We start from the raw sequence: 21,997 nt of genomic DNA, 5'->3' as shown, positions 1-21,997 counted from the left end.
ATCCAGCCACGACTCCCCACTACTCATCGCCTTCCACAACACCCGTAACGGTTGGCGCCAAAGCGAGCTTCTCGGTCACTGGGGGATTCTCCTGGCGCGCTGTGCTGCTGTGCTAGGCGGTTACGTGTAAGATAAAGACACCAATTCCTAAAGAGTAACTATATCGATAACCATAGAGGCGCCAGTCAATCCGCCTCTCATATAAATTTTGGTAGCTTTGCGTTATCATGTTCCACAGAGTATCTTTTCTATGCCTGCTTTTGCTTATGTTGTTGATGCTCACATTTACGTGCCAGGGAAGAAGATCAGCTGAGTACCAGAATCTACGATTCTTTACTTTCACCTTGTCAATAGTTGACAGTCAGCACAACATATACGTAAAGCCTCCTGTCTCTAACAAGGATACTCGTGTATTTTGAATGCATGGCGGCGTAATAACAAATGCATGCAACTGGAAAATTCAGGTGGAGGCTGTTGATTTACCTTTTGCAGTAGCAGCCTGGGAAGGCACTTGAACTTTATTTTCGTAGCCTGGTCCAGTCTCGACGTTCTGGCATGACGCTGTGTCTCCAGACACGGCCCGCCGTCTCCAGGCGTAGAGACGACGGTCGTTTCAAAGTCAGGCATTGGGACGCCGTCTTCAAAATTTCAGATCGAGTGGAGCGGGCGTTTCCTCTCCTGTCTTCTGACTGAAACGCATGCTGTTTGTAAAAGAAGCAGTTTTGGGGATTGGTTAATATGCCCCCCCACCAAGTTTTATCGCTCTCAGTACGCGGAGGGGTATAGAGAAGTTTTAGAGGGAACCTATCAGGACTTGCACGAGATCAATCGCAGCAAGCAGTCGTTGCTCTGAGATCAAGTAAACAGCGATTTTTGGGTGGGAATTAGATCGATTTCTCCGCAACGATGCAGCTCCCTTGCTAGGAACAGTGCAGAATTCTCGGAATTGGCGATTTCAGTAGTAGTTAATTTCAAATGGAACCGAATTCTGTGTTTGATCGGAGACGAAGCATTTCACGCAACGTGTGCCCTTTTCGCTATGAGTCATGGGATGACTTTAATGGGTCAATTAGTAATGCAAAATGATAATTATTGCTTTCAAATTTTGGTGTGTGAGCGACTGCACGTCCATTAGGCACTCCCTTAATCCACAAGTTTCTTTGCTGACAAATTATCGACACGTTACTATTGTCTGCTGGTATAGAACCATAGGGTTACTGTTTTCATGTGTCTTCCACTTACTGCAGCCTCAGGACTATTCTCTATTCGTGAAATAAATGTTAATAACGCAGCTACTTAGTTCATTAAACTTCACTCCAAAATCGACGGCAGCATGTCTTCCAACGTCCTGTATTCTTTAATATCCTGTATCATGTGAGAGAAAATTATTTAATACTCATTAAGGGGGGTAGGACGTCAAACGGGCTGACTTGGAGCAGGGAGGCGCCAGAGGACATTTTAATTTCCACTGTCTATACTTTTACAAGTAAATTCATAAAACTTTGTCAGCATGACCAGGAAGGATTCAGCATTCACAATTGTAGCAGCGGAAGTTCAAAAACATAACAAAATAATTGTTTTACATGTGAAATTTCATTTCACTTACTATTGGCTGCATTTGTTGCTATAGGCACACTTTCCTTCGTAAGTAAGAGAGACTCTTCGATGAATTATGCACAGCATACAAACCATACTTACAGGTGTCTGAAACTCTAGAATCTATTTAATTTATGAAAAATTGAATGAGCTGTTACGTTTTAAACTTTATGTTTAGAAAAAATCTAATTTTGTAGTTAATTATCTCAATTTTTACCACAGTTTTTAATAGATTTGGAAAATTCTAGAGTTTCATACACCTGTAAGTATGGTTTGTATGCTGTGCAAAATTCATCAAAGAATCTCTCTTACTAGTGAAGAAAAATGTACGTATAGCAACAAATGCAGCCAACAGTAAGTGAAAAAATGATGAAATTTCATACCTAAAAAAATTACTTTTTATGTTTTTGCACTTCCACTGCTATGAGTGTGAATCCTGAGTCCTTCCTGGTCATGCTGACAAAGTTTTATGAATTTATTTGTAAAAGTATAGACAGTATAAAATAAAATGTCCTGTGGTGCCTCTCCTGCTCAAAGTAACCCCGTTTGACGTCCTACTCCCCTAAAAAAAAGTTTTGCATCACCCCGGTTCCCAGAACTCCTGAAGACTGTCGTTGACTGTGGATATTGTATCAGAGACACTGTCACTTTGACTGTTCAGAGATGTCACTAAACCCGTCCAAAGATGTAAACAGCCATGCGTGAGCAGTGCCTATTAGACGGACGGGGTTCGACAGCCGATCAGTTCCAGTCATTCCACCAGGAAGGAAGTATACTGCTCGTGTTTTCTGTAGTTAAACTTTGCCTAGGCGGTCAGGAACATTGTTCGATCGCGTCCGCATTGTTACTTTGTTCCAGGAAGGGCTCTCAACAAGGGCAGTGTCCAGGCGCGTCGGAGTGAACCAAAGCGATATTGTTCGGACATGGAGGAGATACAGAGAGACATGAACTGTCGATGACATGCCTCGCTCAGGCCACCCAAGGGCTACTGCAGAGGATGACCGCTACGGATTGTGACACGGAGGAACTCTGACAGCAATGCTACCATGTTGAACGATGCTTTTCGTGCAGCGACAGGGCGTCGTGTTACGATTCAAACTGTGCGCAATAGGCTGATGATGGGCAATTTCACTCCCGACGTCCATGACGAGGTCCATCTATGTAACCACGACACCATGTAGCGCGGTACATATGGGCGAATAACATGCCGAATGGATCGCTCAGGATTGGCATGACGTTCCCTCCAGCAATGAGTGTCGCATGTGACTTCAACCAGACGATTGTCGGAGACGTGTTTGTAGGCAACCCGGTCAGGCTGAACGCCTTTGACACACTGTCCAGCGAGTGCAGCAAGGTGGAGGTTCCCTGACGTTTTAGGGTGGCATTATGTGGGGCCGACGTACTCCGCTGGCAGTCATGGGAGGCGCCGTAACGGCAGTACGATACGTGGATGCCATCCTCCGACCTACAGCGCAACCATATCGGCAGCATATTGGTGAGGCATTCGCCTTCATGGACAACAATTCGCGCCCCCATCGTGCACATCTTGTGAATGGCTTCCTTCAGAATAACGACATCGCTCGACTAGAGTAGCCAGCATGTTCTCCAGACATGAACCCTATCGAACATGGCTGGGATTGATTCAAAAGGGCTGCTTATGGACGGCGTGACCCACCAACCGCTCTGAGGGATATACGTCGAATCACTGTTGAGGAGTGGGACAATCTGGACCAACGGTGCCATGATGAACTTGTGGATGGCATGCCACGTCGAATGCAGGCTGACCACAAAAATCGTTTTAAGGCTTCCGTAGAAGACAGCGAACAATATTTCTTCCTTTCTTATTTTTAATCTGCCATCTCACACTGTGACAACGGGTAACCGTCCTTATCATTCAGTGGTTGAGTATGGAGTATTTTCGATGATCCTATTTTCACTACACTGTGTTCCTAGGAAGGTCTAGTGATCACTGTTTCAGGTTAATTTCTTTGGAGGGAATAATACGGATTTGAAATCTTTAAGAGTGTTATGTAATTGTTCTAAATAGTAAATATTAATGGTGGCGTCGAGCTCAGTATTTTAGGATATTTAACTGTCGCATTGGCAACTGGCTAATGTGAGAATAACATTTGATACATTTCGGTTAACGAAATGTTCTGTATTTTCTTTTAATTGCCCAATTTTGAAGTTCATATAAGCTGGTATTGTATGGTACTGTATTTTTAACTAGCGGTTCGATGCTTGATTTTGATCTTAGCTGAGATTTTGTATGATAGTACAAATATTTCCTGTATGTTGTTGCACACATGTCAACACAGCACCACCACTCTTATCTACCACCAGGCTTTGATATGAATGACAATAATATTCTGCTTGGTTTTGATTTTGGCCTTTTTTAATGATTTCCGTTTTTTTCTTGACTTAGAACCCGTTTTCATCCTAAATCATAAAATATAGTACAAATACAATTTAGATCCAAGCAGGACCAGCAGTTTGTGAGGGACACCGAAAGTCATTTAAATGCACTGAATAATCTGTATATTTGATCATGAGAACTGCTAAAAATTATATTAGATTTAATTTGTTACAAGCCAACAGAGTAAAAGAAGAGCTTCAATTATAATTGAGCAGTTGCGGGAGCGGTTTTGGCACGACATTGATGGACACCTTGACAGCTACAGATGTGCGTTCTTACAAGGTGGCTCAGTACTGCTTCTGTCTAACAGCAGCATCAGTGACGCAGGGAGATAGTTCACTGTAGCTCACTTGTTTTGTTCTATAGCCATGTAATATAAATAAGCAAGCGTTACATCACTTTTTGTTGAAACACTCATCAACCCACTCACTCATCCTCTTGCACACCCACCAGCAAACACACACACACACACACACACACACACACACACACACACACAAACGTCAGCATCAAGCCTTGGACTTGCAGCCTTGAACAAATAATGGCCGGCTGGTGTGGCCGTGTGGTGCTAGGTGCTTCAGTCTGGAACAGCGTGACCGCTACGGTCGCAGGTTCGAATCCTGCCGCGGGCATGGATGTGTCTGATGTCCTTAGGTTTTTTAAGGTCCCACAGATGTTAAGTCCCATAGTGCTCAGAGCCATTTGAACCATTTTTCATCCCTTACACACTTCACATATTTTTGTGGGAAATTGATCCCTAAACCGATATCAGCTGAATTATCCGATTTTACACGCTAAAACAACGATATTTGAAAGTCGAAATAACTCTAAACAGGACGCTCACCGCTTTTAGACTTTTAACTGCTTGTCTGAAGGCACTGCCAAAGAGAGAAAAATTTCTGTGTCCTATGCCTCCTGTGGTGTTCGTCACTTTTCTGAAACGCTGAGTGGGGTTAGTTTATATCTGCTGCTGGAGGTAGCGACGTTAAGGCTCTTATTTTTAATTTTCCTTACTTCTCGAACCACACTGGTGTCTAAGCACAGATGGTAAAATCATAATAATTACATATGTCGAAGTTCACTATATATTTCGAATCCCACAACAGATAATGAAAAAACACAAACAGATTTCGAAGCACCGTCCTATAGACGGGAAAAATGGCTAGAGTTTTCGACGAATTTTCGATGTTCTACAGCTGCTGGTCTTAAGATGCTCTAAAGTAGGCTCATCAATATAACACTTTTACTGGGACACGGGTTCCATATTTATCTTTAGTTATGTATAATAGAGAAGTCCCACTCGAACTACTGACAGCCTTAGAAGAGCCAGTCGTGAGAAAACTCTGCCATCTGGTGAGCAAGATGTATGAGGCAGGCGAAATACCCTCAGACTTCAAGTAGAATATAATAATTGACAGATGTGAAAATTACCGAACTATCAGTTTCATAAGCCACAGCTGCAAAATACTAACGCGAATTCTTTATAGACGAATGGAAAAACTGGCAGAAGCCGACCTCGGGGAAGATCAGTTTGGATTCCGTAGAAATGTTGGAACACGTGAGGCAATACTGACCCTACGACTTATCTTAGAAGAAAGATTAAGGAAGGGCAAACCTACGTTCCTAGCATTTGTAGACATAGAGAAAGCTTTTGACAATGTTGACTGGAACAGTCATCCTGAAGGTGACAGTGGTAAAAAATAGGGAGCGAAAGACTATTTACAATTTGTACAGAAACCAGATGGCAATTATACGAGTTGAGGGGCATCAAAAGGAAGCAGTGGTTAGTAAGGGAGTGAGACCGGGTTGTAGCCTCTCTCCGATGTTATTCAATCTGTATATTGACCAAGCAGTAAAGGAAACAAAAGAAAAATTTGGAGTACGAATTAAAATCCATGGAGAAGAAATAAAAACTTTGAGGTTCGCCGATGACAAGAGACAGCAAAGGACTTGGAAGAGCCGTTGAACGAATGAATAGTGTCTTGAAAGGAGGATATATCAAAAGCAAATGGAATGTAGTCGGATTAAGTCTGGTGATGCTGAGGGTGTTAGATTAGGAAATGAGACACTTAAAGTAGTAAATGAATTTTGCTATTTGGGGAGAAAAATAACTGATGATGGTCGAAGTAGAGAGGATATAAAATGTAGACTGGCAATGGCAAGGAAAGCGTTTCCCAAGGAAGAGAAATTTGTTAACATCGAGTATAGATTTAAGTGTCAGGAAGTTGTTTCTGAAAGTATTTGTATGGAGTGTAGGCATGTATGGAAGTGGAACATGGACGATAAATAGCTTGGACAAGAAGAGAATAGAAGCTTTCGAAATGTAGTGCTACAGAAGAATGCTGAAGATTAGATGGGTAGATCACATAACTAATGAGGAGGTTTTGAATAGAATTGGGGAGAAGAGGAGTTTGTGGCACAACTTGACTAGAAGAAGGGATCGGTTGGTAGGACATGTTCTGAGGCATCAAGGAATCACCAATTTAGTATTAGAGGGCAGCGTGGAGGGTAAAAATCATAGTGGGGGACCCAGAGATGAATACACTTAGCAGATTCAGAAGGATGTAGGCTGCAGTAGGTACTGGGAGATGAAGAAGCTTGCACAGGATAGAGTAGCATGGAGAGCTGCTTTAAACCAGTCTCCGGACTGAAGACCACAACACCAGCATTAGAGATGTCGTTGTGGTCATGAACGGGAACGCGGTTCTTTATTTGTTATTATTTGTTTTTCTTTTTGCTTTTATTTTCTTTAAATATTTTTATATATTCCGCGGACGCAAGGCTGTGTAGTTCAGCGACCCGTATGCGACCGTGTGTCGCTAGTGTCGCATGGGGAGAGAGACAGCTGCGGAGCGAGTGACACCGCGCAGCAATGCTCTGCGCTGGACTGTTCCGTGGTCAGATGCAACGTAAATAGAACAAGAAAGGGAGCAAAGTGGTCGATGAGCTGTAAAACATGCACACCATTTACTGTTTAGGTAACATTTAGTGTACCTGTGGCAGAATTACTACGCAAAGCTGTAGAAAACAATATCACAAGCAAGAATCGAAGAACAACTTACTAGTTTTCTGACCCACAGGTTGGTTCTATTAGTATTACCCATGCACACTCCTTATATGTACAGTAGGCATCATTTGAAAGATATAGCAGTTTACTAAATGAAATAGTGTCATTATTATTCTATTTTGAAAATGATTTTACATAAGTGATATAGAGCCTCATTCTTGCTGTTAGTACTTACAACTAAATCTTTTTTGTTGTACTTCGTGCAACAGCTTTTTGTACCACTTTTAGAGTTAAGACATCGGAACCTTAGTTTGCTGTTTTGTACACAATAATTTTAATTGACCAAGTTTTAAAACTTATAAAAAAATAGAATTAAGGTTATAAAGAACTTTAATCATCACAGTCAACATTGTTAAACAAGGCAATTAACATTTCACACGTTTTACTGTTTGGAGGAAATGATTTTGTTTTCGTTTGATACAATATTCCGGGAGACTGCTAACCTCAACAAATTAGTTAAATTTTTATCGCTAAGTAGTGAACGGTTCTTAGTTTTAGCAATCTTTAAAAGGAAGAAAACGTGCTCAAAAGTATACATGAAACCAAATATTGATAAAACTTTGGCAGCGAGCTTGTGCAAAAAAGGATACTTCTCTCATGGAAAACGACAAAGCTTTACTCCTAAGGAAGTGGTCCTTTAGGCGGATATGGCACTGCAGGTCAATCAGCTCTAGTCGAAGCACTTGTGAGACGCCCTCTGCCAGAAGGGAAAACGGGCGAACAAATATATCTAAAGCCGGCTGAAGGTCCCTTAGCTCCAAAAATTTGTTATGATCTCTTCTTGTGATTTGCAAATGATTTGAACATAATCTGACAAATACACATCTTCTTTAACTGTCTAATGCAGGGAAGTGTCCACAATTCTCCTCGCGCAACTGTTTTTCTCACAAAATAAGTTTTTTTTTAAATTCTTGAATCGTCTGCACTAAGTCAACAACAGAGCGATTTTCGCCTTCGAGTGAAATGTTCAAAGTATTTAAATGACCAGTTAGGTCACCCAAAAAAGCCAAATTCGCCACCCACTTAGGATCACGAAGCAATTCTTCGGACGTCCTTTCACTTCCAAAAAGGTATTGATTTCGTCCCACAAGGAGAAAACCGATAAAGCATTCGCCATAAATTCTTTAAATTGGCGATATGTGAGTCCATGTCAGCGAAGATAATTAACCGTTCTAACAACTGTGTCCACAACATTTTTTTATGTTCACAATATTCGGACAACGTGCAATGGACTACCGTTAATAAGCAGCAGCCGACTTTAGCCATTTTTTACCTGACGTAACCCAGGAATACAGTGCATATCTCGTGTACCGCAGGAGCTCCATCTGTTTTAACACTGGTCAGGCGTTTCCATTTTAAACCCATTGAGTCGAAAACGTTTTCCACGGATAGAAAAATATCCAAACCTGTGGTATAAGGTTGAACAACTCTTCAGTGACACGCAGATTGTCGTCGACTCCCCGAATGAATGTGACGAGCTGAGATGTGTCAGTAACATTCTTGGACTCGTCATGAGCGATAGAAAATGAAATGAAATTTGACACTCTCTCCATTAATTGCGTCTCCATATCTGAGACCATATCTCTTGGACTTGTCGGGCAACAGTTTGAGGCGCCCCGTCGACCAGGTAATCCTTGATGAGATTCCCAGCCGCAAAGGGTTTCTCTGCTTTTGCAATTCTCAGCGAGCATTTGTAACTTGCGCCTAAACTTTGCCCACCTGTTTCCTGCTCCTACCACTGCAAAAAAACCTTACAATTAATTTTATACAATCCTGTTTTTAAAACACTCTTAGCCTTGCTTGAGGTTTAAGGAGCCTTTCCACGGTTCGTGCGACTCCCCCCGTCGGAGGACCGAGTCTTCCCTCGGGCATGGGTGTGTGTGTTGTCCTTAGCGTTATCTTAAGTTAGATTAAGTAGTATGAAAGCCTGAGAGATTGCAGGCCACTCTCGCTTCTGATTCAGTAAATAGGAAAAAATGGGTAATATACAATATGTATAAGAAGCAAGAGCGAATAATATGAGTGGAAGAGGAAGTTCAAAGTGCTTGGATTAAAAAGGACGTAAGGCAGGACCTAGTCATTCGCCCCTATGGTTCAATCCATACATCGATGAAACAACGATAGAAATAAAGGAAAGGTTCAGGAGTGGAATTAAAATTGAATGTTAAAGGATATCAGCGATAAAAACTGCTGATGACATTGTTATCCTCAGTGAAAGATGAAGAAGGTTTACAGGAGCTGCTGAAGGAACAGTCTAATGAGTACAAAATGTGGATTGAGAGTAAATCGAAGAAAGACAAAAATAATGAGAAATAGCAGAAAGTGGAAAAGTGAGGAACTAAAAATCAGGACTGGTTATCACGAAGTAGATGAAGTAAAGGAATTTTATTATGTAGGCAGCAAAATAACCCATCATGATGGAGCGAGAAGGACATAAAAAGAAGACTAGCACTGGCAAAAAGGGCATTCCTGGCCAAGATGAGTCTATTAGTATCAAACTTAGGCCTAAATTTGAGGAATAAGTGTATGAGAAATTACGAGTACATTTGGAACACAGCATTGAATGGTAGTGAAACATGGACTGTGAGAAAACAGGAACAGACGAGAATCAAAGCATCTGAGATATGGTGCTAGAGACGAATGTTGAAAATTAGGTGGAATCATAAGGTATGCCACGAGGAGGTTCTCCAGAGAATTGAATAGGTTATAAACATAACTCACATGCTCCAAGAACATAAATTTTCACAAATGAGAAAACGTGTTTTACAAGCGTCCTGCGCATGTGAAATATATTGACATCAGTATGTGCAAGAACAATGGCTATAAATCATTAAGTATATTTCAGATTATGTTTGCTTATTGAGAAATTACAGATATTTAAGGTTATATTATGGATCATGTGAGTTTTGTTAATGAGCTATGGAACATGTAAATTTTGACAATCCCTGTTTTGGATCTTGTGAGTTTTGGTACTGAGCTGTTTGGAAGACGTTGGTTTCACGGGAACTATCGTGTTGCGACTCGATATGCAGATCATGACAGTTTTTGATATCGTTCATAGAAAGTGAACAGCAATTAATCGCTCCTCCACGGTGTTGACATGTCGGATACTGGGGCAGCACTGAAGGTTTGTACCAATAATGATAGAACAAACTACGCTGTGAGGTTTTGTTTATTTTTCAAAAATGGACTAAAAATATTGAATTTGCGATTCCTCATTGTTAAGTTGCAAAGAAAGAGTCCTATACATTCTTATGTGGAGGAACAAATCGAGCCAATAACGAGAATCAGTTAAATTTAAAAACAATGAAGAAAACAGGTTATTCTAACCTCATTCGTTTGGCTTCCAGACTTTTCCACGTTTCTGGATGCTGTGAACGTTTCCTTGGCCTTCCTCTTTCTCCAACGGGTGAAACTATTAAGGTAACTACATTGTTTGTTATCTATCAAAATCTTTCTTTTGCTAACTATGGCTATCAGTAGTTAGTGCCTTCAGTAGTTTGAATCTTTTATTTAGCTGGCAGTAGTGGCGCTCGCTATATTGCGGTAGTTCGAGTAACGAAGATTTTTGTGAGGAAAGTGATTTGTGAAACGTATAGGCTAATTTAGTCAGGGCCATTCTCTTGTAGGGATTATTGAAAATCAGATTGCTTTGCGCTAAAAAATATTGTGTGTCAGTTTAAGCTCAGTCATATATAATTTTTCTGAGGGGACGTTTCAAAAGCTACATGAGAATACGTCGGCATCTCAATTTTCATTATTTTGGAGCATGTGGGCTATGACTCGAACCTACACAATTGGCAGGAATGGACTATATGGAAAACCCTGACAAGAATAATGGACAGGCATGTTAAGACATCATGGAATAACTTCCGTGGTACTAGAGGGAGCTGTAGAGGGTAAAAGCTGCAGAAGAAAACAGGGATTGGAAAACATTTAGCAATAAGTGAGGATGGAAATTATCTGACCATGGGCGTGACTGTGAAGCGCAGCGCACAACGGGCGGCCGCTGTGGTCTCGCGGTTCTAGGCCCCCAGTCCGGAACCGCGGGACTGCTACGGTCGCAGGTTCGAATCCTGCCTCGGGCATGGATGTGTGTGATGTCCTCAGGTTAGTTAGGTTTAAGTAGTTCTAAGTTCTAGGGGACTGATGACCACAGATGTTGAGCCCCATAGTGGTCAGAGCCATTTGAACGCACAACGGGCACGAGACGCCCTGGTCACAGGAATCGCTGTCCAGGTCCGGGAGCGGACTGTTCTCATCAGGGCGACAGTGGCAGCGTTGGCAGTGCCACCACCAACGCCAGCGGCTGTTTGTTGCGCCGCGTGCCAGCGCAGTTCGCCAGCTCGCGCGCCGCGGCGCATACAGAGCGCCGGCGGCGTGGGTGGGGCGGGGCGGGGCGGGGCGCTGACAGGTGCCGCTGGCCGCTGCCGCAGCCGCTGTGCTGTGGCCACGGTCGCTGACCCGCCCGAGGGTCGTGCCCGACCCGCGCTGTCCCGCACACCTGCGCCTCGCCCGGCTACCTCATACCTGAGTCAGCTGTCGCGCGCCACCTTGAAAGGTGCGCTCATATTAGTTCACTATCAGCCTCCCTTACAACTTAACGTGGATACAAAGACGACATTCGCGCTTCCTTGGGACAGAGAAGTTGCTGTCCATGCATCAGCACGGCTTTAGAAAGCATCGCTCCTGCGAAACGCAACTTGCCCTTTTTTCACATGATATCTTGAGAACCATCGATGAAAAGTATCAGGCGGATGCCGTATTCCTTGACTTGCGGAAAGCGTTTGACTCGGTGCCCCACCGCAGAATCCTAAGGTACGAGCGTATGGGACTGGTTCCGAAGTATGGGAGCCGCTCGAAGACTTCGTAAGTAATAGATCCCAGTACGTTGTCCTCGATGGTGAGTGGTCATCAGAGTTGAGGGTATCATCTGGAGTACCCCAGGGAAGTGTGGTAGGTCCGCTGATGTTTTCTATCTACGTAAATGATCTTTTGGATAGGGTGGATAGCAATGTGCGGCTGTTTGCTGATGAACAAAGTAAGAGCATATGGACTATCAGACCAATTCTGAGATTGGATTGAAGAGTTCCTAGATAACAGAACGCAGGATCTCATTCTCAATGGAGAGAAGTCTTCCGAAGTAAGAGTGATTTTAGGTGTTCCGACCGTTGCTATTCACAATATACATAAATGACCTTGTGGATGACATCGGAAGTTCACTGAGGCTTTTTGCAGATGATGTTGAGGTATATCGCGAGGTTGTAACATTGCAAAAATCTACTGAAATGCAGGAGGATCTGCAGCGAATTGACGCCTGGTGCAGGGAATGGCAATTGAATCTCAATGTAGACAAGTGTAATGTGCTGCGAATTCACAGAAAGATAGATCCCTTATCATTTAGCTACAATATAGCAGGTCAGCAACTGGAAGCAGTTAATTCCATAAATTATCTGGGAGTACACATTAGGAGTGATTTAAAATGGAATGATCATATAAAGTTCATCGTCGGTAAAACAGATGCCAGACAGATTCATTGGAAGAATCCTAAGGAAATGCAATAAGAAAGCAAAGGAAGTAGGTTACAGTACGCTTGTTCGCCCACTGCTTGAATACTGCTCAGCAGTGTGGGATCCGTACCAGATAGGGTTAAGAGAAGAGATAGAGAAGATCCAACGGAGAGCAGCGCGCTTCGTTACAGGATCATTTAGTAATCGCGAAAGCGTTACGGAGATGAGAGATAAACTACAGTGGAAGACTCTGCAGGAGAGACGCTCAGTAGCTCGGTACGGGCTTTTGTTGAAGTTTCGAGAACATGCCTTCACCGAGGAGTCAAGCAGTATATTGCTCCCTCCTACGTAAATCTCGCGAAGAGATCATGATGATAAAATCAGACAGATTAGAGCCCACACAGAGGCATCCCGACAATAGTTCTTTCCACGAACAATACGAGACTGGAATATAAGGGAGAACCGATAGAGGTACTCAAGGTACCCTCCGCCACACACCGTCAGGTGGCTTGCGGAGTATGGATGTAGATGTAGATGTAGATGTAGATACTGTGGTGTACGGGAAGGTGTCGTCGTTGAGTCACTGTAAGAGGATACAAGATAACTTGGACAGGATTTGTGATTGCTGTAAAGAATGGCAGCTAACTCTAAATATAGATAAATGTAAATTAATGCAGATGAATAGGAAAAAGAATCCCGTAGTGTTTGAATACTCCATTAGTAGTGTAGCGCTTGACACAGTCACGCCGATTAAATATTTGGACGTAACATGGCAGAGCGATATGAAGTGGGACAAGCATGTAATGGCAGTTGTGGGGAAGGCGGATAGTCGTCTTCGGTTCATTGGTAGAATATTGGGAAGATGTGGTTCATGTGTCAAGCAGACCGCTTATAAAACACTAATACGACATATTCCTGCGTACTGCTCGAGCGTTTGGAATCCCTATCAGGTGGGAGGGCATAGAAGCAATTCAGATGCAGGCTGCTAGATTTGTTACTGGTAAGTTTGATCATCACGCGAGTGTTACGGAAATGCTTCAGGAACTCGGCTGGGAGTCTCTAGAGGAAAGGAGGCGTTCTTTTCGTGAATCGCTACTGAGGAAATCTAGAGAACCAGCATTTGAGACTAACTGCAGTACAATTTTACTGCCGCCAACTTACATTTCGCGGAAAGACCACAAAGATAAGAAAAGAGAGATTAGGGCTCGTACAGAGGCATATAGGCAGTCATTTCTGTTTGGGAGTGGAACACGGAGAGAAGATGCTAGTAGTGGTACGAGGTACCCTCCGTCACGCACCGTATGATTGATTGCGGAGTATGACTGTAGATGTAGATTTAGATCTACACTGTTTCTCAAAGAGTGCGCAATGTCATCTGCAACACTACGCATCTCCAATAAAATCCCTGTGTCCGCCGCTCCTCAGTCGCAGAGACAGTCAGTCCGCATCGTGAAATCGTGAAGTGAGCCAATGACGAGAAAGCGACATGGCAATAATGATGAAAACTTCTCATTATTGAGAAAACTGATTTTATAACATGCTCTTAATATCTTTACTGTGAGAGAGAAAAATATTTTTTGATTGATTTGAAGAAGATTTCATAATCAGGTATTAAATATTTTCCTTGATTTGACTGCGTGCGAGCTACTGCCTGCACACCGTTATATCAATTTGGCATCCAGCACAGAACTTCCCCCATTCTCGTAATCATGTAACACTCGTGACATTTCAGGAAAGATTAATTCAGTTTCTGCAACCTTTTATAATATAGAATGAACGTATATATTTTGAAATAATTCTTTTAAATTGTCACTGATGAACAAATAATTTTAAAGTGTTTACAGAGTTTCTCAAAATAGTTCAAATGGCTCTGAGCACTAGGCGACTCTACTTCTGAGGTCTCTGAGGTCATCAGTCGCTTAGAACTTAGAACTACTTAAACCTAACTAACCTAAGGACATCACACACATCCATGCCCAAGGCTGGATTCGAACCTGCGACCATAGCGGTCGCTCAGCTCCAGACTGAAGCGCCTAGAACCGCACTGCTACTCCGGCCGGCCGAGTTTCTCATGTCTTTCAATTATTAATCACTACCTTGCTCAGGGAGTGATAGAGGAGTGGTTTGTGTAGTAATTGAATAAAAGGATAAATATTGAAGTATAAGAGGTAAAAAAAAGTTATTGAAAACATATTCTAGCAATTTACAATACTTATTTATGAACATTTTTAATTTTGTTTTTGGGCGTAAGTACTGGGTGATCAAAGAGTCAGTATAAATTTGAAAACTTAATACACCACGGAATAATGTAGATAGAGGGGTAAAAATTTACACATGCTTGCAATGACATGGGGTTTTATTAGAACCCAAAAAAAAGTATTGCTAGATGCGTGAAAGGTCTCTTGCGCGCGTCGTTTGGTGATGATCGTGTGCTCAGCCGCCACTTTCGTCATGCTTGGCCTCCCAGGTCCCCAGACCTCAGTCCGTGCGATTATTGGCTTTGGGGGTTACCTGAAGTCGCAAGTGTATCGTAATCGACCGACATCTCTAGGGATGCTGAAAGACAACGTCCGACGCGAATGCCTCACCATAACTCCAGACATGCTTTACAGTGCTGTTCACAACATTATTCCTCGACTACATCTATTGTTGAGGAATGATGGTGGACACATTGAGCATTTCCTGTAAAGAACATCATCTTTGCTTTGTCACACTTTGTTATGCCCCCCATGAACCATGGACCTTGCCGTTGGTGGGGAGGCTTGCGTGCCTCAGCGATACAGATGGCCGTACCGTAGGTGCAACCACAATGGAGGGGTATCTGTTGAGAGGCCAGACAAACGTGTGGTTCCTGAAGAGGGGCAGCAGCCTTTTCAGTAGTTGCAGGGGCTACAGTCTGGATGATTGACTGATCTGGCCTTGCTGTGCTGGTACTGCGAACGGCTGAAAGCAAGGGGAAACTACAGCCGTAATTTTTCCCGAGGACATGCAGCTTTACTGTATGATTAAATGATGATGGCATCCTCTTGGGTAAAATATTCCGGAGGTAAAATAGTCCCCCATTCGGATCTCCGGGCGGGGACTACTCAGGAGGATGTCGTTATCAGGAGAAAGAAAACTGGCGTTCTACGGATCGGAGCGTGGAATGTCAGATCCCTTAATCGGGCAGGTAGGTTAGAAAATTTAAAAAGGGAAATGGATAGGTTAAAGTTAGATATAGTGGGAATTAGTGAAGTTCGGTGGCAGGAGGAACAAGACTTCTGGTCAGGTGACTACAGGGTTATAAACACAAAATCAAATAGGGGTAATGCAGGAGTAGGTTTAATAATGAATAGGAAAATAGGAATGCGGGTAAGCTACTACAAACAGCATAGTGAACGCATTATTGTGGCCAAGATAGATACGAAGCCCACACCTACTACAGTAGTACAAGTTTATATGCCAACTAGCTCTGCAGATGATGAAGAAATTGAAGAAATGTACGATGAAATAAAAGAAATTATTCAGATAGTGAAGGGAGACGAAAATTTAATAGTAATGGGTGACTGGAATTCGAGTGTAGGAAAACGGAGAGAAGGAAACATAGTAGGTGAATATGGATTGGGGCTGAGAAATGAAAGAGGAAGCCGCCTAGTAGAATTTTGCACAGAGCACAACTTAATCATAGCTAACACTTGGTTTAAGAATCATGAAAGAAGGTTGTATACGTGGAAGAACCCTGGAGATACTAAAAGGTATCAGATAGATTATATAATGGTAAGACAGAGATTTAGGAACCAGGTTTTAAGTTGTAAGACATTTCCAGGGGCAGATGTGGACACTGACCACAATCTATTGGTTATGACCTGTAGATTAAAACTGAAGAAACTGCAAAAATGTGGGAAATTAAGGAGATGGGACCTGGATAAACTGAAAGAACCAGAGGTTGTACAGAGTTTCAGGGAGAGCATAAGGGAACAATTGACAGGAATAGGGGAAAGAAATACAGTAGAAGAAGAATGGGTAGCTCTGAGGGATGTAGTAGTGAAGGCAGTAGAGGATAAAGTAGGTACAAAGACGAGGGCTGCTAGAAATCCTTGGGTAACAGAAGAAATATTGAGTTTAATTCATAAAAGGAGAAAATATAAAAATGCAGTAAATGAAGCAGGCAAAAAGGAATACAAACGTCTCAAAAATGAGATCGACAGGAAGTGCAAAATGGCTAAACAGGGATGGCTAGAGGACAAATGTAAGGATGTAGAAGCTTATCTCACTAGGGGTAAGATAGATACTGCCTACAGGAAAATTAAAGAGACCTTTGGAGAGAAGAGAACCAAGTGTATGAATATCAAGAGCTCAGATGGCAGCCCAGTTCTAAGCAAAGAAGGGAAGGCAGAAAGGTGGAAGGAGTATATAGAAGGTTTATACAAGGGCGATGTACTTGAGGACAATATTATGGAAATGGAAGAGGATGTAGATGAAGACGAAATGGGAGATACGATACTGCGTGAAGAGTTTGACAGAGCACTGAAAGACCTGAGTCGAAACAAGGCCCCCGGAGTAGACAACATTCCATTAGAACTACTGACAGCCTTTGGACAACCAGTCCTGAGAAAACTCTACCAGCTGGTGAGCAAGATGTATGAGACAGGCGAAATACCCTCAGACTTGAAGAAGAATATAATAATTCCAATCCCAAAGAAAGCAGGTGCTGACAGATGTGAAAATTACCGAACTATCAGTTTAATAAGCCACAGCTGCAAAATACTAACGCGAATTCTTTACAGACGAATGGAAAAACTGGTTGATGCAGACCTCGGGGAGGAACAGTTTGGATTCCGTCGAAATGTTGGAACACGTGAGGCAATACTGACCTTACGACTTATCTTAGAAGAAAGATTAAGAAAAGGCAAACCTACGTTTCTAGCATTTGTAGACTTAGAGAAAGCTTTTGACAATGTTGACTGGAATACTCTTTTTCAAATTCTAAAGGTGGCAGGGGTAAAATACAGGGAGCGAAAGGCTATTTATAATTTGTACAGAAACCAGATGGCAGTCATAAGAGTCGAGGGGCATGAAAGGGAAGCAGTGGTTGGGAAAGGAGTGAGACAGGGTTGTAGCCTGTCCCCGATGTTATTCAATCTGTATATTGAGCAACCAGTAAAGGAAACAAAAGAAAAATTTGGAGTAGGTATTAAAATTCAGGGAGACGAAGTAAAAACTTTGAGGTTCGCCGATGACATTGTAATTCTGTCAGAGACGGCAAAGGACTTGGAAGAGCAGTTGAACGGAATGGACAGTGTCTTGAAAGGAGGATATAAGATGAACATCAACAAAAGCAAAACGAGGATAATGGAATGTAGTCAAATTAAATCGGGTGATACTGAGGGAATTAGATTAGGAAATGAGACACTTAAAGTAGTAAAGGAGTTTTGCTATTTAGGAAGTAAAATAACTGATGATGGTCGAAGTAGAGAGGATATAAAATGTAGACTGGCAATGGCAAGGAAAGCGTTTCTGAAGAAGAGAAATTTGTTAACATCGAATATAGATTTATGTATCAGGAAGTCGTTTCTGAAAGTGTTTGTTTGGAGTGTAGCCATGTATGGAAGTGAAACATGGACGATAACTAGTTTGGACAAGAAGAGAATAGAAGCTTTCGAAATGTGGTGCTACAGAAGAATACTGAAGATAAGGTGGATAGATCACGTAACTAATGAGGAGGTATTGAATAGGATTGGGGAGAAGAGAAGTTTGTGGCACAACTTGACTAGAAGAAGAGATCGGTTGGTAGGACATGTTTTGAGGCGTCAAGGGATCACAAATTTAGCATTGGAGGGCAGCGTGGAGGGTAAAAATCGTAGAGGGAGACCGAGAGATGAGTACACTAAGCAGATTCAGAAGGATGTAGGTTGCAGTAGGTACTGGGAGATGAAGCACCTTGCACAGGATAGAGTAGCATGGAGAGCTGCATCAAACCAGTCTCAGGACTGAAGACAACAACAACAACAACAACAACACTTTGTTATGCTAATTATTGCTATTCTGATCAGATGAAGTGCCATCTGTCGGACATTTTTTGAACCTTGGTATTTTTTGATTTTAATAAAACCCCATGTCATTCCAAGTACGTGTGTCGATTTGTACCTCAATATCTACATTACTCCGTGATTTATTCAGTCTTCAAATTTATACTGACTTTTTGATCACCCAGTACGCACAAATTTTTCGCATTTCCTCCTCGAGAGCAAGCTGGGTATAGCATGCCGTGGGAGAAGCAAAATTTGTGCCTGCAATTTGCAAATTTTAAAACTATAGGCTAATTTTATGGAAAATTGCCGTCTTTTAAATTGGTGTGATATTTCAGTAGAGATCAGTGGTATTCTGACGATAAATGGTGTGTGTCCTTGGTACTTTCCAGTCAGAAGTTCGGCCTCGATGATGTTATTCGATAGCTGTTTGACGATCATCTTTGTTCTATTACATAGTTTTGGTTAGTTCAGACTTCTAATAGTACGAGTTCGTGTTCGGCAGTGGCTATGTTGCAGGAATCACTTTTGAGTTTAATGAATCTGGTCGTCTGGTCAATGGGATATGTGCCTTCTCCTCTCTCGATATTCAACTCTCATAATTTTTGTTAGTGGCAGTATTTGTATGTGTAGCCGAGATGTGATTTTTTAAGCATGCATTGATGTCGTCTGCTGGTGTTGAATTGGGAATAGCTGGATATATTTGTCAGAAATCCCTTGAGAGTGTGATTAAAAGTCCTCCCATCACTTCAGAATTTCCTTACAAGGCTTGTTATGTTCCCTCTGGGGCTTCAAGTGATTATATTTTGTCATTTTTCATTTGTCTCAGAAGATAATTTAACTTGCTTTATCCATTTTTCCGATTATGACATGTTTGTGTTTGTTACATTCTTCTGTCGGTTCGTAGTGGAATGCTACATTTGTTAAGTTATACTATTTATTTGTCCTCCTCCGCGCTTCTCGAAGGGTGATACTTTCATGGGAGGCTTGAGTTCGCAGGCTTTTGTTATAACATTGTGTCGCAGTTCTTGATTCTTCATTCCGTTCATTTCGTTGTTTCACGGTTTCTCTGCTTTTCACGATGCTCATTCTCGTTCGTTGGGAACTTAAAACGTTCTTCGCGCTTCTCATCTGTTTTGATTTTTCTGCTGTTCTTTTCTGTTTTCGCCGCTTTGCTTCAGAACTGTCAAGATCTCCTCCTCCTTTACGTTTGGGCATTGTCTAAAATGCATATCAAATCAACTTTTTATTAACAAATACACTAAGTACAATTTCGTCACTGTATCACTTTGACTACTCACACTTCACTGTTTGTTTTTATTCACTCACTGCACTACTACTTCAGTTCCTGCCTTAGTCACTGATAAGAAACTGACTTTCGAACCACCGACGGGTCTCGCTTTATGAGTAACCCCACCAGTGGCGAATTCCAGACCATACCAAAAAGGCTTTGAATGGTTCACAATGTATCAGAACATTCCACAACATTCTAGAGTGTTTTGGAATGATCTACAATGATCTGGGATATTCCAGGATGTTCCCGAACATTACAGAACAGCCCGGATCATTGTGGAACATTACGGAACATCCTGAAATGTTGTGGAATGCTCTCGAATACCCGCCAGTGTTCTCGAACGATCCTGAATGTTCCAATACATTCTGGATATTTCTAGACGGCGAAACTCTCCGGCCCTTGTGTCTTCAGAAGCACGACCTTCTGGTAAAAATGGGAACCTTCTTCGCTGAAGGGGGACGGAGGGCTAGCACACCATATAACTCCCTTGATCGCACTGGGTCTCGTTTCTGAGCTTTAGCGACACACATATTGTACACTTACTTTTATAATATAAGTACTTATAAAGAATAATACTTTCACAAAGGGACTTTTCTAAATTTGCCAACACCCCTTTTAAAGGAATCAGCATTAACGTAATTTACAATGTGTTAATCTGTTTCCCAATCTTTGTCATTCACTAGCTAATGTTTTACAGCTGAAATTTAAAATGGAGACACATTACGTGGACTCATTGCACACGGTGCTCACTTTTAGGTAGTTTGCCGCCCAGCAGATAAGATGCACGTTTTTAGTAGCTTTCAGTAACAGCAGGAGCAGTTCGCAGAGAGCAGTTGCTTTTTGCTACATGTAAGCGAAAACCCTTGTTCACTCAAGTACGAGCAGCTCTTAGCGACTCGCCATCTTATTTACAACTATTCATGACATCGCCTTTCCGGCTTAGATTTTTTAAAATGTGACTTGTACGTACTGCATCTCTTTCTAGTCAGTACAAACTTTAATTTTATTAATGTATTATACACCTAATATGTTTTAGAACAGTTAGTTTAATTCTGAAGACGATGCTCATAGTAGCGTCGAAACCTGGTCAATTTTTGACTTAATATTTGTGACCGAGGGCTTATTTGTTCTAATATAACAAGAAAAAGTGTTCAGTAAACGAGGGTTCTAAAGTGCGTACCTTAAGACCTATGAATACTTCTTCATCTTTGATACTGTGAAACACATTCCTTCTACTGAACAAACCCTGAGCAACGGTTGATACACTTCAATAGATCAATGAAAGACGGAAGTACAAAAATGTTTAGGAAAAGCAATATAAATAACTCGGTATTGGAATAAATAGGAAATGCAGGAAGCGAAAGCGAAATGTCTGAAGAAATAGAAAAAGAAACGATCTTCTGTAGGTGTGACTCAGTATATACGTAAATCAGAACAACTTTCAGTGCAATTAAAAGCAACGGCGGTATTATTAAGAGTGCAATGGGAATTCCACTGTTTAACACGAGGGAGCAGATAGATGGAAAGAGTACAATGAAGGCCGCTATGAGGGAGAGGAATTGTGGGATGACGTGATGTAAGAAGAGATAGGGAATCCAGAACTGGAGTCAGAATTTAAGAGAGCTTTGGAACACTTGAGCTTGAAAAAGCGGCAGGGTGAGATAACATTCCATCAGAATATCTAAATTCATTAGGGCAAGTGGCAACAGAAAGACTACTGTAGTTGGTGTATAGAATCTATGAGACTGGCGACGTACCATGATACTTTCGGAGAAATGTCATAATTTCATTTCCGAAGATAGGAAGAGGAAATATATGAGAGAAGTAGCGCAAAATCAACTTGAGAGCACATGGGTCCAAATTGCTGGCAAGAATGATAGAGAGAAGAATGAAAAAGAACACTGAGGATCTGTTAGATAATGATGAGTTTCGTTTTAGAAAAGGTGAAGGCACCAGAGAGACAGTTCTAACGTTGCACTTGATAGTGAAAAAAAAAAAAAAAACAGATTTTTCGACCTGGAAGAAGAATTCGAGAGTGTAAAATTGTGCTATCTTCGGAATTCTGAGAAAAATAAAATTGAACTGTAGGGCAAGACTGGTAATATG

The sequence above is a fragment of the Schistocerca gregaria genome, chromosome 5 (genome assembly GCF_023897955.1).
Source record: "Schistocerca gregaria isolate iqSchGreg1 chromosome 5, iqSchGreg1.2, whole genome shotgun sequence".
Classification (NCBI taxonomy): Eukaryota; Metazoa; Arthropoda; class Insecta; order Orthoptera; family Acrididae; genus Schistocerca; species Schistocerca gregaria.
This window is presented reverse-complemented; position numbering follows the sequence as displayed.